Here is a 21,153-nt window from a genome sequence, read left to right as displayed (position 1 = left end):
CCAGCAGTGCTCAGGGGTTACTCCTGGCTCTACTCTCAGAAATCGCTCCTGGCAGGCTTGGGGGACCATATGGGATGCAGGGATTCAAACCACCATCCTTATGCATGCAAGGCAAACATGCTCTACTTCCATGCTATCTTTCTGGCCCCAAGACATTGTGGATTTTATAGAAGTTTGTTTTTTTTTTTTTTTACGTGTAGCTAACTTCAAAATGAAAAAATAAAAGATTGTTCAGAGGATGTACAAGAAACTAGGAATAGTGTTTTCTTTCTATGGGAGGAATAAATGGCTACATAGTTGGGTAGCAAAATAAGTCTCACTTTATACCTTCATTTTGCCTTTTTTGTTTGTTTGTTTGTTTTTGAGCCACCACTCATTGGTTTTCAATGTTGCTCTGGCTCGGCTCTCAGAAATTAATTCTGGCAGGCTCCAGAGGCCAAATGGAATCCCAGGGGTAGAATCCAGGTAAGCAAATGTCCTACTCAATGTGCTACTGCTCCAGCTCCTCATTTTGCCTTTTTAACTCATACTATGTGGTTATATTAGCTCTTAAAATAGAGAAAACCAAAAATGGAATCAAGAAAACTAAATTGACACCATAGAGAATTGCTAATTATAGTAAAAGAGTAAAGTATATTTAACAATAAAACATGAGGCTCAAGCGATAGTACAGCAATGAGGATGCTTGCCTAGCACGAAGCTGACCTTGGTTAAATCCGTCCACCCTAGATGGCATTCCCACCAGCAGTGAAAGAGAGTTCCTTTCTCTCCACATCCCCGCCAGCATTGCTTGTTTTTCTTTTTTGTGATGCCCTTCAACAGATGAATGGCTAAAGAAACTGTGGTACATATACACAATAGAATATTATGCAACCATCAGAAGAGATGAAGTCATAAAATTTTCCTATACATGGATGTATATGGAATCTATTATGCTAAATGAAATAAGTCAGAGAGAGAAAGACACAGAATGGTCTCACTCATCTAATGGGTTTTAAGAAAAATGAAAAAAAAAGAGAAAAAAAGAAAAATGAAAGACATTCTTGCAATTATTTTCAGAGACAAAAGAGATGAGGGCTGGAAGATGCAACTCATGACATGAAGCTCACCACAAAGAGTGATGAGTATTGTTAGAGAAATAACTACATTGAGAACTATTCTAACAATGTGAATAAATGAGGGAAGTAGAATTGGTGGTGGGAATGTTGTACTGGTGAAGGGGGGTGTTCTTTACATGACTGAAATCATACAACTACAATCATATTTGTAATCACGGTGTTTAAAGATTAAAAAAATCAAAGAAAAAAAAAAGATTAAAAAAATCCCTCCCTCCCCCTTACGGTCCCCCAGCACTGCCAGTAGAAATTCCTGAATGTAGAGTCAAGAGTAACCCTTAGCACTACCCGGTGTGGCCTTAAAACAAACAAATTAAAAAAGAATAAAACTCCAGAAGACAAATATGATTATTTTTGCTTTGTGATAGAAACAAAGTGTTTCTTTGAAAAATGTAAACATTGGCAAAAGCCAGCTCCCTGTGTGTGACACCAGGTGGGGAAAATCCGCGAAAGTACACCGGCCCAGTGGGGCCCAACTGTGAAAAACTGTGAGTGTGACCTGTCTATGTCTGTCTACTGTCCTCTTGCGTGAAACTCTTGCGAGTGGGGCAAAAAGAGGCTCCAGAAACCTCGCTCGCCCAGACGCCATTTTCAGGGAGGGACTACAGAGCATGAAAACCGGCTAAGCTTTGCAAAAGCCGGCTCCCTGTGTGTGACACCAGGCGGGGAAAATCCGCGAAAGTACACCGGCCCAGTGGGGCCCAACTGTGAAAAACTGTGAGTGTGACCTGTCTATGTCTGTCTACTGTCCTCTTGCGTGAAACTCTTGCGAGTGGGGCAAAAAGAGGCTCCAGAAACCTCGCTCGCCCAGACGCCATTTTCAGGGAGGGACTACAGAGCATGAAAACCGGCTAAGCTTTGCAAAAGCCGGCTCCCTGTGTGTGACACCAGGCGGGGAAAATCCGCGAAAGTACACCGGCCCAGTGGGGCCCAACTGTGAAAAACTGTGAGTGTGACCTGTCTATGTCTGTCTACTGTCCTCTTGCGTGAAACTCTTGCGAGTGGGGCAAAAAGAGGCTCCAGAAACCTCGCTCGCCCAGACGCCATTTTCAGGGAGGGACTACAGAGCATGAAAACCGGCTAAGCTTTGCAAAAGCCGGCTCCCTGTGTGTGACACCAGGCGGGGAAAATCCGCGAAAGTACACCGGCCCAGTGGGGCCCAACTGTGAAAAACTGTGAGTGTGACCTGTCTATGTCTGTCTACTGTCCTCTTGCGTGAAACTCTTGCGAGTGGGGCAAAAAGAGGCTCCAGAAACCTCGCTCGCCCAGACGCCATTTTCAGGGAGGGACTACAGAGCATGAAAACCGGCTAAGCTTTGCAAAAGCCGGCTCCCTGTGTGTGACACCAGGCGGGGAAAATCCGCGAAAGTACACCGGCCCAGTGGGGCCCAACTGTGAAAAACTGTGAGTGTGACCTGTCTATGTCTGTCTACTGTCCTCTTGCGTGAAACTCTTGCGAGTGGGGCAAAAAGAGGCTCCAGAAACCTCGCTCGCCCAGACGCCATTTTCAGGGAGGGACTACAGAGCATGAAAACCGGCTAAGCTTTGCAAAAGCCGGCTCCCTGTGTGTGACACCAGGCGGGGAAAATCCGCGAAAGTACACCGGCCCAGTGGGGCCCAACTGTGAAAAACTGTGAGTGTGACCTGTCTATGTCTGTCTACTGTCCTCTTGCGTGAAACTCTTGCGAGTGGGGCAAAAAGAGGCTCCAGAAACCTCGCTCGCCCAGACGCCATTTTCAGGGAGGGACTACAGAGCATGAAAACCGGCTAAGCTTTGCAAAAGCCGGCTCCCTGTGTGTGACACCAGGCGGGGAAAATCCGCGAAAGTACACCGGCCCAGTGGGGCCCAACTGTGAAAAACTGTGAGTGTGACCTGTCTATGTCTGTCTACTGTCCTCTTGCGTGAAACTCTTGCGAGTGGGGCAAAAAGAGGCTCCAGAAACCTCGCTCGCCCAGACGCCATTTTCAGGGAGGGACTACAGAGCATGAAAACCGGCTAAGCTTTGCAAAAGCCGGCTCCCTGTGTGTGACACCAGGCGGGGAAAATCCGCGAAAGTACACCGGCCCAGTGGGGCCCAACTGTGAAAAACTGTGAGTGTGACCTGTCTATGTCTGTCTACTGTCCTCTTGCGTGAAACTCTTGCGAGTGGGGCAAAAAGAGGCTCCAGAAACCTCGCTCGCCCAGACGCCATTTTCAGGGAGGGACTACAGAGCATGAAAACCGGCTAAGCTTTGCAAAAGCCGGCTCCCTGTGTGTGACACCAGGCGGGGAAAATCCGCGAAAGTACACCGGCCCAGTGGGGCCCAACTGTGAAAAACTGTGAGTGTGACCTGTCTATGTCTGTCTACTGTCCTCTTGCGTGAAACTCTTGCGAGTGGGGCAAAAAGAGGCTCCAGAAACCTCGCTCGCCCAGACGCCATTTTCAGGGAGGGACTACAGAGCATGAAAACCGGCTAAGCTTTGCAAAAGCCGGCTCCCTGTGTGTGACACCAGGCGGGGAAAATCCGCGAAAGTACACCGGCCCAGTGGGGCCCAACTGTGAAAAACTGTGAGTGTGACCTGTCTATGTCTGTCTACTGTCCTCTTGCGTGAAACTCTTGCGAGTGGGGCAAAAAGAGGCTCCAGAAACCTCGCTCGCCCAGACGCCATTTTCAGGGAGGGACTACAGAGCATGAAAACCGGCTAAGCTTTGCAAAAGCCGGCTCCCTGTGTGTGACACCAGGCGGGGAAAATCCGCGAAAGTACACCGGCCCAGTGGGGCCCAACTGTGAAAAACTGTGAGTGTGACCTGTCTATGTCTGTCTACTGTCCTCTTGCGTGAAACTCTTGCGAGTGGGGCAAAAAGAGGCTCCAGAAACCTCGCTCGCCCAGACGCCATTTTCAGGGAGGGACTACAGAGCATGAAAACCGGCTAAGCTTTGCAAAAGCCGGCTCCCTGTGTGTGACACCAGGCGGGGAAAATCCGCGAAAGTACACCGGCCCAGTGGGGCCCAACTGTGAAAAACTGTGAGTGTGACCTGTCTATGTCTGTCTACTGTCCTCTTGCGTGAAACTCTTGCGAGTGGGGCAAAAAGAGGCTCCAGAAACCTCGCTCGCCCAGACGCCATTTTCAGGGAGGGACTACAGAGCATGAAAACCGGCTAAGCTTTGCAAAAGCCGGCTCCCTGTGTGTGACACCAGGCGGGGAAAATCCGCGAAAGTACACCGGCCCAGTGGGGCCCAACTGTGAAAAACTGTGAGTGTGACCTGTCTATGTCTGTCTACTGTCCTCTTGCGTGAAACTCTTGCGAGTGGGGCAAAAAGAGGCTCCAGAAACCTCGCTCGCCCAGACGCCATTTTCAGGGAGGGACTACAGAGCATGAAAACCGGCTAAGCTTTGCAAAAGCCGGCTCCCTGTGTGTGACACCAGGCGGGGAAAATCCGCGAAAGTACACCGGCCCAGTGGGGCCCAACTGTGAAAAACTGTGAGTGTGACCTGTCTATGTCTGTCTACTGTCCTCTTGCGTGAAACTCTTGCGAGTGGGGCAAAAAGAGGCTCCAGAAACCTCGCTCGCCCAGACGCCATTTTCAGGGAGGGACTACAGAGCATGAAAACCGGCTAAGCTTTGCAAAAGCCGGCTCCCTGTGTGTGACACCAGGCGGGGAAAATCCGCGAAAGTACACCGGCCCAGTGGGGCCCAACTGTGAAAAACTGTGAGTGTGACCTGTCTATGTCTGTCTACTGTCCTCTTGCGTGAAACTCTTGCGAGTGGGGCAAAAAGAGGCTCCAGAAACCTCGCTCGCCCAGACGCCATTTTCAGGGAGGGACTACAGAGCATGAAAACCGGCTAAGCTTTGCAAAAGCCGGCTCCCTGTGTGTGACACCAGGCGGGGAAAATCCGCGAAAGTACACCGGCCCAGTGGGGCCCAACTGTGAAAAACTGTGAGTGTGACCTGTCTATGTCTGTCTACTGTCCTCTTGCGTGAAACTCTTGCGAGTGGGGCAAAAAGAGGCTCCAGAAACCTCGCTCGCCCAGACGCCATTTTCAGGGAGGGACTACAGAGCATGAAAACCGGCTAAGCTTTGCAAAAGCCGGCTCCCTGTGTGTGACACCAGGCGGGGAAAATCCGCGAAAGTACACCGGCCCAGTGGGGCCCAACTGTGAAAAACTGTGAGTGTGACCTGTCTATGTCTGTCTACTGTCCTCTTGCGTGAAACTCTTGCGAGTGGGGCAAAAAGAGGCTCCAGAAACCTCGCTCGCCCAGACGCCATTTTCAGGGAGGGACTACAGAGCATGAAAACCGGCTAAGCTTTGCAAAAGCCGGCTCCCTGTGTGTGACACCAGGCGGGGAAAATCCGCGAAAGTACACCGGCCCAGTGGGGCCCAACTGTGAAAAACTGTGAGTGTGACCTGTCTATGTCTGTCTACTGTCCTCTTGCGTGAAACTCTTGCGAGTGGGGCAAAAAGAGGCTCCAGAAACCTCGCTCGCCCAGACGCCATTTTCAGGGAGGGACTACAGAGCATGAAAACCGGCTAAGCTTTGCAAAAGCCGGCTCCCTGTGTGTGACACCAGGCGGGGAAAATCCGCGAAAGTACACCGGCCCAGTGGGGCCCAACTGTGAAAAACTGTGAGTGTGACCTGTCTATGTCTGTCTACTGTCCTCTTGCGTGAAACTCTTGCGAGTGGGGCAAAAAGAGGCTCCAGCGGATCACGGCCGCTCCGCTTCGCTACGCGGCCGTGCACTCTTTCTAAGGAAAGAACTCCATTGCAACAAGAAGGAAAAATCACACTAAGAACGACGCTATATCACAGAAGCAAACATTTCTCTCCGGACTGTCTTCTCTGTTGCATGCTCGGGCCTAAGATTTGACCCAGTGTGAGGCTTCATCCACGGAGGACTCCCCTCCCTTAGAGGCAAGTCAGCCCATCCAGAAAGGGAGGAGCCAGAGGAGTGTGCTGCCTGCATCATATAGACAATGAATACCACCACAACACGTAGAAAAACCCACAATACAAGTGTGACAATGGGGAAACAACGCAGGCCAGCATCAGACATAGAGAATGAAGATGACAATTCTGAGGACCAGATAATGACCAACCAACTAATCAACCTCTCAGATAAGGACTTTAGACTAGCAATATGGAAGATGCTCAACGGACTCCAAGAAACCATGGATCGAATTGAACAGAACACTAATAAGAACCAAGAAAATATGAAGACAGAAATCACAAAACTCCAAACTGAAATAACATGTCAACTAACAGGACTGAAAAAGTCAGTAAACGAAGTGAATGACAAAATGGATAAGCTCTGGGACAGGGTATCAGAAGCTGAGAATAGACTTGGTGCTGTGGAAGATGAGATACATAACAATTCCATACAGCAGGAGAGATTGGACAAAAAACTTAAAGCAAATGAGCAGACAATGGAAAAATTAGTCAAAGAATGGGAACAGATGAAAATAGAAGTCTATGATAAGATCAACAGAAACAACTTAAGAATCATTGGAGTCCCAGAGACCCAGGAAGAATCAACGGACAAGAACATCATTAAAGAGAAACTTCCAGAGCTAAAGAATATATGTGATCAAATCCTGCATGCCCGAAGAGTACCAACCAAAAGAGACCCCAGAAAAACCACCCCAAGACACATCCTAGTCACAATGACAAATCCCACAGATAGAGACAGAATTCTGAAAACAGCAAGATCAAAAGGGGAAATCACGTTCAAGCAAGCTTCCCTGAGATTTACAGCAGACCTGTCACCAGAAACACTCAATGCCAGAAAGCAGTGGTGGGATATTGTGACAAGACTGAATGAAATGAATGCTTCACCCAGAATACTATACCCAGCAAAACTCACTTTCCGGTTTGACGGAAGAATACATGGCTTCACAGACAAAAAACAGCTCAGAAACTTCACAGACACAAAAGCAGTCTTAAGAGAAAAACTGAAAGACCTAATCTAAGACAAGACTTCCCAAAAGACACACCAAATTTTGAAATAAAGATGGCGTTAAATCCCAGGACAATTCTTTCTCTCAACGTCAATGGACTAAATGCACCAGTTAAGAGACACAGAGTGGCTAAATAGATCAAAAAACTCAATCCAACCTTCTGCTGCCTACAAGAAACGCACCTGAATAGTCAGAACAAACATAGACTCAAAATAAAAGGCTGGAGAAAAATTATCCAAGCAAACAACACCCATAAAAAAGCTGGAGTGGCCATACTAATATCAGATAATGCAAACTTTATACTCAGGAAGGTTGTAAGGGACAAAGATGGACATTTTATATTAATCAAGGGGTACGTAGAGCAGGAAGAATTCACTCTCCTAAACATATATGCACCGAATGAGGGGCCAGCAAAATATTTAATATAACTGTTGACAAATCTGAAAAATAATATCAACAACAACACAATAATTGTGGGGGCCCTTAACATGGCTTTGTCAACACTGGATAGGTCAACCAGACTGAAACCCAACAAGAATATACTAGACCTGAGGAGAGAAATGGAAGAAAGAGGCCTAGTGGATATATATAGGACACTCCATCCCCAGAAACCTGGATACACATTCTTCTCCAATGTACATGGGACATTCTCCAGGATAGACTACATGTTGGCACATAAAACATACCTCCATAAGATCAAGAGGATAGAAATTTTGCAGACTACCTTCGCTGACCACAAGGCTCTGAAATTATTTGTGAACTCAAAGGGACTCAGAAGAAACACTTTAACACCTAGAAGTTAAACAGCCTCATGCTCAATAACCAGTGGGTCCGAGATGAAATCAAGGAGGAAATAAAAAGGTTCCTGGAAACAAATGACAATAAAGACACAAACTATCAGAACTTATGGGACACAGCAAAAGCAGTACTGAGAGGAAAATTTATAGCTTTGCAAGCACACATCAGGAAGGAAGAAGGAGCTTACCTGAGTAGCTTAATGACACAGCTAATAGAACTAGAAAATGCTCAACAAAAGGACCCAAGAATAGGAAGACAGAAGGAAATAACAAAGCTGAGAGCAGAAATCAACGAAGTGGAAACTCAAAAAACAATCCGAAAGATCAACGAAAGCAGAAGTTGGTTCTTTGAAAAAATAAACAAGATTGGCAAACCTAACAAAGAAAGAGAGAGAGAGAAACTTGATAACTCGTATCAGGAATGAAAAAGGAGAGATCACTACTGATATGACAGAGATTCAAAGGGTAATCAGAAACTACTTTGAAAAACTCTACGCCACTAAAAATGAGAACCTGAAAGAAATGGATAAATTCTTGGACTCTTATAATCTTCCACGGTTGAAGGAAGAGGATGTAGCATATCTAAACACCCCCATCACCATTGATGAAATTAAAACAGTAATCAAATATCTGCCGAAAAACAAAAGCCCAGGTCCAGATGGATTCACTAATGAATTCTATCAAACTTTCCAAGAGGAACTACTGCCAATCTTGGCAAGACTCTTTCATGAAATTGAACAAACAGAAACACTTCCAAATAGCTTTTATGAAGCCAACATCACCTTGATACCTAAACCAGACAGAGACGCTATCAAAAAAGAAAATTACAGACCAATATCACTGATGAATGCAGATGCAAAGATCCTCAACAAAATCCTGGCAAATAGGATTCAATGCCTCGTTAAAAAGATCATCCACTACAATCAAGTAGGTTTCATCCCAGGAATGCAAGGCTGGTTTAACATCCGTAAATCTATCAACATAATACACAACATCAATAACAAGAAAAATAAAAACCACATGATCATATCAATAGATGCAGAGAAAGCATTTGATAAGGTCCAACACCCATTCTTGATCAAAACTCTCAGCAAGATGAGAATGGAGGGAACCTTTCTCAATATAGTGAAGGCCATCTACCACAAGCCAGTGGCAAATATTATCCTCAATGGAGAAAAACTGAAAGCCTTCCCTCTAAATTCTGGCACAAGACAAGGCTGTCCTCTCTCACCACTCCTATTCAACATAGCACTGGAAGTACTTGCTATAGCAATTAGGCAAGAAAAGGATATCAAGGGAATCCAGATAGGAAAGGAAGAAGTCAAGCTCTCACTGTTTGCAGATGACATGATACTCTACTTAGAAAACCCTAAAGACTCTATCAAAAAGCTTCTAGAAACAATAGACTCATATAGCAAGGTGGCAGGCTACAAAATTAACACACAAAAATCAATGGCCTTTCTATACACCAATAGTAATAAGGATGAAATGGACATTAAGAAAACAACCCCATTCACAACAGTGCCACACAAACTCAAATATCTGGGAATCAACTTGACTAAATATGTGAAGGACCTATACAAAGAAAACTATAAAACTCTGCTCCAAGAAATAAGAGAGGACACACGGAAATGGAAACGCATACCCTGCTCATGGATTGGCAGGATTAACATCATCAAAATGGCAATACTCCCCAACTCCCCAACAGATTTAATGCCATCCCTCTAAAGATACCCATGACATTCTTCAAAGAAGTGGATCAGACACTTTTGAAATTCATTTGGAACAATAAACACCCTCGATTAGCTAAAGCAATCATTGGGAAAAAGAATATGGGAGGAATTACTTTCCCCAACTTTAAACTGTACTACAAAGCAACAGTTATCAAAACAGCATGGTATTGGAATAAGGATAGGTCCTCAGATCAGTGGAATAGGCTTGAATACTCAGAAAATGTTCCCCAGACATACAACCACCTAATTTTTGATAAAGGAGCAGGAAATCCTAAATGGAGCAGGGAAAGCCTCTTCAACAAGTGATGTTGGCACAATTGGATAGCCACTTGCAAAAAATTGAACTTAGACCCCCAGCTAACATCATGTACGAAGGTAAAATCCAAATGGATTAAAGACCTCGATATCAGCCCCAAAACCACAAGATATATAGAACAGCACATAGGCAAAACACTCCAGGACATTACAGGCATCTTCAAGGAGGAAACTGCACTCTCCAAGCAAGTGAAAGCAGAGATTAACAGATGGGAATATATTAAGCTGAGAAGCTTCTGCACCTCAAAGGAAATAGTGCCCAGGATACAAGAGCCACCCACTGAGTGGGAGAAACTATTCACGCAATACCCATCAGATAAGGGGCTAATCTCCAAAATATACAAGGCACTGACAGAACTTTACAAGAAAAAAACATCTAACCCCATCAAAAAATGGGGAGAAGAAATGAACAGACACTTTGACAATGAAGAAATACACATGGCCAAAAGACACATGAAAAAATGTTCCACACCACTAATCATCAGGGAGATGCAAATCAAAACAACGATGAGATACCACCTCACACCCCAGAGAATGGCACACATCACAAAGAATGAGAATAAACAGTGTTGGCGGGGATGTGGAGAGAAAGGAACTCTTATCCACTGCTGGTGGGAATGCCGTCTAGTTCAACCTTTATGGAAAGCGATATGGAGATTCCTCCAAAAACTGGAAATCGAGCTCCCATACGATCCAGCTATACCACTCCTAGGAATATACCCTAGGAACACAAAAATACAATACAAAAACCCCTTCCTTACACCTATATTCATTGCAGCACTATTTACCATAGCAAGACTCTGGAAACAACCAAGATGCCCTTCAACAGACGAATGGCTAAAGAAACTGTGGTACATATACACAATGGAATATTATGCAGCTGTCAGGAGAGATGAAGTCATGAAATTTTCCTATACATGGATGTACACGGAATCTATTATGCTGAGTGAAATAAGTCAGAGAGAGAGAGAGAAAAACGCAGAATGGTCTCACTCATCTATGGGTTTTAAGAAAAATGAAAGACACCGTTGTAATAATAATTTTCAGACACAAAAGAGAAAAGAGCTGGAAGTTCCAGCTCACCTCAGGAAGCTCACCACAAAGAGTGATGAGTTTAGTTAGGGAAATAACTACATTTTGAACTGTCCTAATAATGAGAATGTATGAGGAAAATGGAGAGCCTGTCTAGAGTACAGGCGGGGGTCGGGTGGGGCGAAGGGAGACTTGGGACATTGGTGATGGGAATGTTGCACTGGTGATGGGTGGTGTTCTTTACATGACTGAAACCCAAACACAATCATGTATGTAATTAAGGTGTTTAAATAAATTAAAAAAAATAAAAACAAAAAAAAGAAAAATGTAAACATTAAGTTTAGATGTTTACCCTCATATAAAATTTAATCTGACTCTAAATACCCCTACTTCTCTTTAAGGGTTTGCTTCCTTTTACTTTCCTTTCTTTCCAAGGGAAAAATCTGACTGCTTAGTAAATATATCTTTGCCACTCTGCCTCCACCTTGCATGAAGTAACTATTAAGGAAATGCCAAAGTTCGAAGTCTAGTCATTCTACTTTACCTACTCTATCCTGTCAGTAAGAGTAGGCAATTATGACCTGAATTTTGTCTAACACATCAGTAAATACCTTTCATCTCAGAAAGTCTTCAAACCAGAAGACTTTTTGCTGCATATTTTGAGTTACCTCTTCAGTCATTTCTGTAATTTATTCTTTTCAACACCTGCTAAAGCACTTCATAGAGCCTCAAATTTGAACAAATGTCCCACATAGTAAGTAGCACATTTCCAATTCTGTATTATCTGTTGATCTCTTTTTAATTTTTTGAAGACTCAGCAAACCTATGTCAAGTTTAGTAATCTAATAAAATCATCATGCCATTGCCTGTAGGTTTCCTCCTACATAAACTGAGAAACAACTGTTTCATTTTTCTAATTGCTTTAAATAAGTGTTTGAGTGTGTTATTTATACTGACCTTTAACTATCATAGGATTCACTGTTAAGGCATTTGAAAATAGAAAAATAATACTTTCATATTAAAAAGTATAAAGTAATGTGGAATATTTTATAATTTTTGAAAAAAGTAAAGATTTTAAGATTTTCTTTTTTCTTTTTTTTTAATTAAAACTTTTTTATTTCTTTTTTGTTGTTGTTGTTTTGTTGTTTTTGTTTTTTGGGCCACACCCGGTGGTGCTCAGGGGTTACTCCTGGCTGTCTGCTCAGAAATAGCTCCTGGCAGGCACGGGGGACCATATGGGACACCGGGATTCGAACCAATCACCTTTGGTCCTGGATTGGCTGCTTGCAATGCAAACGCCGCTGTGCTATCTCTCCGGGCCCAAATTTTTTTATTTCTTGAACCAGAGAGATAGGACAGCAGATAGGGTATTTGGTCTACATCCGGCTGACCCAGGTTCTATCTCTGGCATCCCATAGGCACTGCCAGGAGAAATTGATTCCTAAGTGCATAGCCAAGATAGAATCCAGGTCAGGGACATGGAAAGTAATTGCCCTAACCTCAGTTTATTACTCCAGCCCCCTTTGTATCTTAACTCTTGCAATATCTCTCCAGCCCTGAAATGGCATACTTTTTTTTTTTTTTTTTTGACTACACCCGGTGACTCTCAGGCTACTCCTGACTATGCGTTCAGAAATAGCTCCTGGCTTGGGGACCATATGGGACGCCGGGGATTGAACCTAGGTCCGTCCTAGGTCAGTCGCGTGCAAGACAAACGCCCTACTGCTGTGCTATCTCTTGTGACCCCTCTTTTTTTTTTTTTTTCTAATTTGTAGGAGACAGTGGTTTTCGCTGGTCTGCAGGTGTTTAGAAGGTTGATAAAGTCTGACAGAAAGTAGTACAAAATATGGGCTAAGGTTAAAATGTTTTTCTTCTCCTCCTCCTCCTTTTTCAGTGGCTTTAACACCCATTTCTTTTTGTTGTTGTTGTTTTTTGTTTGTATTGTTTTTGGGCCACACCAAGTGACGCTCCTGACTTGGGGGACCATATGGGACGTCAGGGGTCATCATCCTGGGTCATTGGTGTACAAGGCAAATGCCCCACCACTGTGCTATCGTTCTGGCTCCGAAATGGCGTACTTTTTACAGAATAGCATTAATAATTAAATTTACATTCAAAAAATTACCCCAAGGATCCAGAACTAGAGCTTGTATTGCATATGGTCAATTTAGATTCAATATCATGCCCCTGAGCACTCCCAGAAGTGATCCCTAAGCACCATTAACTGTAGACCTAAACCAAAATTAAATTAAAGTTAAATTAGTATCACTTCAATTATAAAAACTACACACGAATACATTCTGATAATTTAAAAACTGCCAATAAGGATATTTATTTAACTTTACATTTAAAATACATCCACATAAGATATACTGCCCATGTACTTTTTTTTTCTCAGCACTGTTTAGTATAAATATTGTTTCTTATCCATTGAATGTTCTTAGTGTCTTTACTAAAAATCACTTGACCATGTAAGTTTCATCGGTCTGAATGTTGTCTTTAGGCCAATACTTTTAGATTATTTTAGTTTGTTTCCAAATGTATATTTTATTTTATTTTTTTAGATTATTGTAGTTTTGTAGTGAAAGTTAACTATAAGGTATTCAACTTTTATTCTTCTCTTTCAAGATTGTTTTGACTTTTGGGGTCCCTTGAGAGTCTAAATAATAGATTTTTTTATTTCTGCAAAAAATTGTCATTGGGATTTTGACAGGGACTTAACTGAATCTGTAAATAACACTGGGATAGTATTGCTATCTTTCCAATAATATCTTTCTATTTAGAAGCAAAGAATATTGTTTCATGGTTTTATTGTTTTATGTCTTCCTTAGGGTTTCTCCATACTAAAGTTATAAGAAATTATGTATTTTCTTCTAGTCACTTTGTACAAATCCATAGTACAGCACATAAGGGCACTTGCCTTGCATGCCTTACACCTGGCTTCCATCACCAAAACTTCAGATGATCCTCTGAGCCTGCCAGGAATGCTCCCTGAGCAAAGACCACAGAATAAGTCTTGAGCAAAGCTTGGTATACCACAAGAAGAAAATGTGTAGTTTTGCTCTTTGCATCTGGCTCCTTAAATTAGTTTCTTCTTTTTCTGGTATGGAAATTTCTCCCATCTGTGCAGGTACTACCAAATTGTCAGTCTGTCCTTTCATTGCTAATTTGAATGGTACCTTTATAATAAATTTTCATAGATATATTCATAGGTTTGTTTTTATATTTGCTGATCTATTTCATATAACCACTTATTACTGCTACCATATTTTAATTGCTTTAAATACATAATTTTTGTAACTTGGAAAACCAATTTTCCCCTAATTTTCTGTATTTTAAATATTTTCTTATATATTTTCTACATGACTATAGAATCAACTGAAACTCAAACTGATACATTACTGCAATTTTGATGAAACATCACTGAATTATTAAATTATTTATGGTGATAATAAGAATCTAAAACTAGAAATAATTTTCCCTCAAAATGCAAATTTATTGTTACAAAACTTCTATTTCTTCAAATTAATTGTCAGAAATCACAATTATAAAAATTATGTGAGAATTCATTAAAGGAAGAAAACTTGGATTAATGAAACAGAAAGGTTTGTGACTGTTAGAAATAAATACTATTAGAAAATTACTTTGAAAAATTAGGCAAATTTAAAAAGAAAAAAAATGATGTTTTCTGAAATGTAGAAGAACTAGAGAAGAGGGGAAAGAATGCAGTATATTAAAGAAATATAACTATGTTAGTTTCTAAGGGCTCCTGTAACAAATTTCCAAAAAATTTGGTTAATCAAATTAGCAGAAATTTTTTTCTCACTGTGGCCATTAAGTCTGAAATCAGGGTAACTGGAAGGAGATCAAGGTTAAGCAGAGTCATAGTCCCTCTGGTGGTTCTAGAAAAGATTTCTTCTTTGCCTTTTTCTACTTCTGGTGGCTAATGGTATTTCTTGGCTGGTAGTCAGTCATCAGTTATATTACTCCACTCTGCCTCACTGATGGCAGTGACTACTCCCACCTGTTTTGTATTTCTGACTTCCACTTATAAGGAAATGCCCTTATAATAATTCTACTTATAAGAATTCTTTAGGGGCCACCTGCAGGATAATCTTATTTCACCTCCATTATTTAGTTACCATACACAGTTTTACCATACACAGTAACATTTACAGATTCTAGATTAAGGATATGGTCATCTTTGTAGGACCCTTTCATTTTTTTAATTACTAAAAGGATTCATTTGGTTGAAATAGCACAGGCCTGAAGCAAGAGGTATAATAACTGCCATCAGTCACTGAATGACTTGCATTCACATTGAGATGTGATAAGTGCTTTATCTGTGCAATTCCATTTACTCATTACAAGAGTAGGCTTAGGGAGATGAGAGAGGAATCTAAAGCGAAAATGTTTCCATCGTCAATGACTAGAAAATGATGATTAACAGAAAATTGAAAAGTCATGAGGAAAAATATGGTTACAAAGGAAAAATAATTCATTGAGGACCTCTTTGGCCCCAAAAGACCAACTCCATAAACAATCTTTGACTCTATGTACAGTTTCGTGGCTTCCTCCACAATTTTCTACCTTTTATCTCTTTTGTGTTGACCAAGCAAATGATAAAGAATACCAAGTTTAAAACCAGAAAACATGGGTTCAAGACTCCCATATTTTTTTTCAATTTATATATATATTTTTTTTTCGGGCCACACCCGTTTGATGCTAAGCGCTCAGAAATTGCCCCTGGCTTGGGGGGACCATATGGGATGCTGGGGGATCGAACCAGGGTCCTTCCTTGGCTAGCACTTGCAAGGGAAACACCTTATCTCTAGTGCCACCTCACCAGCCCTAGTTTATATTTTTTAAATAATTTTTATTGTGACCAAAGTGAATTACAAATCTTTCACAATAATATTTTAGGTACATAGTGACATTGAGTCAGGGGCATTCCCACCACCAGTGTTGTCCTCCCTTCACCCCTGTTCCCAGCATGCATCCCATATAACCCTTTTTTGCCCCCAGGCTGCTAGTATAAGTGGCCCCCTCTGTGTCTAGCTTGTTATAGATTGGGTGTGTTGATTCTGTTGTCGTTGGCTTTGGATTTTGGTGTTTAAGTCTTATCATTTTTTATTTCTACCCAATGTTCCTACAACTCTTTGGTCTTGGTACCATCCATTCTCCCCCCCCTCAATTTATGAGGCAGAACAAGATTCAAGTTATGTGGTTCTGTTTGAAGGAAAAAACAAACAAACAAAAAAAACAAACAAAAAAAAAACAAAAAAAGCAAAAAAACAAAAAATGAGAGGTGTCCATCTAGAGGTTATAAATATCAATTTAAGAGAAGGAAAAAAGAAAGAAAAAACATAACAAAAGACAAAACAAAAACAAAAAAAACATAAAAAACAGACAAACAAGAAAACAAACCAAAAAAGCCTACAATGACCCAAAAAATCAAACAAACAAACAAAGAAAAAACTGAGAAGCACCACAGCAATAAAGACAACATCTGAAAAATAACCACAATCCCGAAGTAAAAAGAAAAAAATGTATTTCTTCTTCTTTTATGTATTTATTTTTTTGCATAGGCACAGTAAATATTGGGGAGAGTAGAAAGGGAATTTCCCTTGGCCTACGAGATACAAATATTTCTCTGCCCTTGAAGCATATTGTCATGGGAATAACTACAGGCTCCGTACATGCTCTTTTTCACTCCCCTAGGTTTTTTATGGTGCCAGGAAACTTTCCACTCAGTCATGGATGATAAAATTAGGCCTCTGTAACTAGAGATCTTGGTATTTGCACTTGGTATTTGCATAGGATGAAGCCTAGCATAGAGTCTTTCTTTAGAGTTCTAGAAGTTCTGTTCCAACACTGTTGTTTTAATCAGTCTTCTGTAATTGGTGGTCTTGGTTTTTGCACCAATCCTAGGACACAGCCTAGGATAGAAGGACTCCCATTTATTAAATGTGAGAGTTTGACATATCATTTCTCTTCTCTGAGCTTGCTGAAAGAGAGATAAATACCCATTTCCAGCCCTAACACAATTATGCAAGGAATAAAAGAGAAAAATTCATAACATTCTTAGCACAGCTTATGATCTGTTGTAATATTCAAGTTTTATAGAAAGGATTAAGGATATCACTCCATAGTAGAGTACTTGCCTTGCATGTGTTAGCCTATGAATTTGATCCCAAACATCCCCCCAAGGAAATTTATAAAAAGAACAGGAGAAGCAGAAGAGATAGAATAGTGGGTACCATATTTATTCGAGTATAATACGCACCCCTAATTTTCTTTTTTTGGGTGTTTTTTTGGGTGGGTATTTTGGGCCACACCCATTTGATGCTCAGGGGTTACTCCTGGCTAAGCACTCAGAAATTGCCCCTGGCTTGGGGGGACCATATGGGATGCCCGGGATCGAACCACGGTCCTTCCTTGGCTAGCGCTTGCAAGGCAGACAGACACCATACCTCTAGCACCACCTCACTGGCCCTGCACCCCTAATTTTCGATTAAAAATTGGTATAAAATTTTGTTTCACACCAAGCATTGTAATTGACAAAAAACAAAAACGTTATTGAACACATGCAGTCATGATAAAAATTATTCATTGACAACGTAAACTGGTATAAATACAATACCGAAATAAAATTACTGGTAACAATATTTATTTAAAATGCTTCAAAGTCAGATTCCTCATCAGGTACATTAAAGAGTTGTTTCCATTCTTCTCGAGTTAATTGTTCATCAGTGTCCCAGTTGGCAGGAACATCTGTTTCTCCTGTTTCTTCTCTTTCTTCTGAGTCTGAATTCCACAGCAGGAATCTGTGCATCCATTTGATTGCTGATGCCTATCTTCAAAAAAACTCTTGATGATCATTTCTTTTGGTATGTCTTCCCATGATGTTTTAATCCAGGATGTCATGAGAGATAGGCCAGGTTTCTTGAGTTGTTGTTTTTTTTTTCTTCGCCCTAGTGTACAGTGAATGACTGCAGCCTGGAAAAGAAGCAGTGCAAAAACTCACAATTCACCTGTGCCCTCATTGGACTGGCCACCACTGCCACCCTACCCCAGTCCTTGTTTATAACACCCAAACTTTGATTTATTTTTTTTGGTAGAAAATTCTGCAAGTTATATTAGAATAAGTACAGTATGTTTTTTGCCCTGTATACAGCTGACCCAGGTTCAATCCCTGGCATCCCATATGGTCTCCTGAGTACCACCCCGAGTAATTTCTGAAAGCCAGGAGTAACCCCCAGCATACAGGTGTAGCCCAAAAACAAAACAAAAAATTTAATATGTTAAATGTAAATATTTTAATTTGAAGGTGATGTGTCTTAGAAACCATCTGGATCCTAAGCAATGGTTATTGTTTATTTTAAAAGTCTACAATAGAGGATTAGAGATGTGATCTGGTAGAGAATTGCCTTGCTTGTGAAGCTTGGTATTGATTTCAACACACACACACACACACACACACACACACACACACCCATTATTAGAAAACTGGAATGATAGCTCTATAAAGTGAAACATATACAGTCCTGAATTTGAATCCCTACCCAAACACCAAACTGTCAACCCTGTTTCACAGATTGGGTATCACTGGGAATGGTCCCTAGACCTTCAAACACCACTGAAAGGCCCTGCCCCACCCCAACTCTATTTTTAGCACCTTCCCATTGTCCAAATGACTGTTCTGTACTTTGACAAGCAAATGTTTTAAGTACCTAACAAGACCAAATCTTTCCCTTTCTGAACAGATGAACTAAACTCTACATACTAGAAATAATTAAAGCCATAAAACACGAATAATTCCACTTTCTGCCTACATAAAGGTGTACCTTTATCCACATCAGTTTTTCCTCTTTCTTTCTAGATGTCTAGTAATACCTTTATCTTTTGTCCACAATTACTTTTTTTTTTGGGTTATACCCAGTGATGCTCAAGGGTTACTTCTAGCTATGTGCTCAGAAATCACTCCTGGCTTGGGGGACCATATGGGACGTGGGAGATCAAACTCAGTTCCATCCTGGGTCAACTGAATACAAGGCAAATGCCCTACTGTTGCACTATTGCTCCAGCCCCCACAATTACTAATTTTTTCTATATGTACTGTTGATGTCATTTTATAAAGCTACAACTTCATGTCCTCTAATCCATACCTTGGTGGAGACCTTCACTTGTATATCTTACCTCCAATTAAGAATCTTGAGGGGCTGAAGAGATAGCACAGCAGTGTTTGCCTTGCAAGCAGCCGATCCAGGTTGGTTTAAATCCCGGTGTCCCATATGGTCCCCTGTGCCTGCCAGGAGCTATTTCTGAACAGATAGCCAGGAGTAACCCCTGAGTGCTGCCAGGTGTGGCCAAAAAACAAAAAACAAAACAAAACAAAACAAAAAAAAAAAACAAAAAAAAAAGAATCTTGAAAACATTAGGTATGTCTGGGGAACATTCTCTGAGTACTCAAGCCTATTCCACTGATCTGAGGGTCTCTCTTTATTCCAATACCATGCTGTTTTGATAACTATTGCTTTGTAATACAGTTTAAAGTTGGGGAAAGTAATGCCTCCCATATTTCTTTTCCCCAGGAGTGAGTTAGCTATTTGAGGGTGTTTATTGTTCCAAATGAGTTTCAGAAGTGTTTGATCTACTTCTTTAAAGAACGTCATGGGTATCTTTAGAGCAGGGTTCTCAAACTCATGGCCCACGGGCCATTTGCAGCCCTCCATACAATATTTTGTGGCCCTGCCCTAGAGGAATCTTTTTCTGTTTTGTTTTGTTTTGGTTGTTTGGGTCACACCCCCCAATGTTCAAGGCTTACTACTGACTTTGCACTCAATGATCACCCCGACTTTGCCTCCTGCGGCCCCAAAGTAAATTGAGTTTGAGACCCCTGCTTTAGAGGAATCACACTAAATCTGTACAATGCTTTGGGGAGTATTGCCATTTTAATGATGTTAATCCTGCCAATCCATGAGTAGGGTATGTGTTTCCATTTCCTAGTGTCCTTTCTTATTTCTTGAAGCAGTGTTTTATAGTTTTCTTTGTATAGGTCCTTCATGTCTTTAGTCAAGTTGACTCCAAGATATTTGAGTTTGTGTGGCACTCATGTGAATGGGGTTGTTTTCTTTTTTTTCTTTTTTTTTTTGTTTTTGTTTTTGGGCCATACCCGTTTGATGCTCAGGGGTTACTACTGGCTATAAGCTTAGAAATCGCTGCTGGCTTGGGGGATTTATGGGATGCCAAGGGATCGAACCGCAGTCTGTCCTATGCTAGTGCTTGCAAGGCAGACACCTTACCTCTAGTGCCACCTTCCCGACCCCTGGGGTTGTTTTCTTAATGTCCATTTCTTCCCTATCATTATTGGTGTATAAAAAGGCCATTGATTTTTGTGTGTTAATTTTGTAGCCTGCCACCTTGCTATATGAATCTATTGTTTCTAGAAGCTTTTTGATAGAGTCTTTAGGGTTTTCTAAGTAGAGTATCATATCATCTGCAAACAGTGAGAGCTTGACTTCTTTCTTTCCTACCTGGATTCCCTTGATTTCTTTTTCTTGTCTGATCACTATAGCAAGTACTTCTAGTTCTATGTTGAATAGCAGGGTGAGAGAAGACAGCCCTGTTTTGTACCAGAATTTAGAGGAAAGGCTTTTAGTTTTTCTCCATTGAGGATGATATTTGCCATTGGCTTGTGGTAGATGGCCTTAACTATATTGAGAAAGGTTCCTTTCATTACCATCTTGCTGAGAGTTTTTTTTTTAATTAAGAATGGGTGTTAGTGCTCGCTTTGGCAGCACATATACTAAAATTGGAACAATACAGAGAAGATTAGCATGGCCCCTGCGCAAGGATGGCACACAAATTCGTGAAGCGTCCCATATTTTTAATGATTAAAATTAAAATGATTAAAATTAAAGAATGGGTGTTAGACCTTATCAAATGATTTCTCTGCATCTATTGATATGATCATGTGATTTTTATTTTTCTTGTTGTTGATGTCGTGTATTATGTTGATAGATTTACGGATGTTAAACCATCCTTGAATTCCTGGGATGAAACCTACTTGATCATAGTGGATGATCTTCTTGATGAGGCATTGGATACTATTTGCAGGATTTTGTTGAGGATCTCTGCATCTGTGTTCATCAGGGATATTGGTATGCAATTTTCTTTTTTGGCAGCATCTCTGTCTGGTTTTGGTATCAAGGTGATGTT

General features: G+C 41.4%; 1 non-coding gene across 1 annotated transcript; it reads left to right on the top strand.

Moving 5' to 3' along the window:
• Window positions 1–20,716: 20,716 nt before the first annotated feature.
• On the top strand, window positions 20,717–20,823 carry LOC126031565 (U6 spliceosomal RNA). Its single transcript, XR_007503398.1, has one exon. It is a non-coding gene; the product is annotated as a U6 spliceosomal RNA (small nuclear RNA).
• Window positions 20,824–21,153: the final 330 nt, after the last annotated feature.

Source organism: Suncus etruscus, chromosome 15, assembly GCF_024139225.1.
Source record: "Suncus etruscus isolate mSunEtr1 chromosome 15, mSunEtr1.pri.cur, whole genome shotgun sequence".
Classification (NCBI taxonomy): Eukaryota; Metazoa; Chordata; class Mammalia; order Eulipotyphla; family Soricidae; genus Suncus; species Suncus etruscus.
The sequence above is the reverse complement of the archived record's forward strand: the minus strand, read 5'-3'. Positions and strand labels throughout refer to the sequence as shown.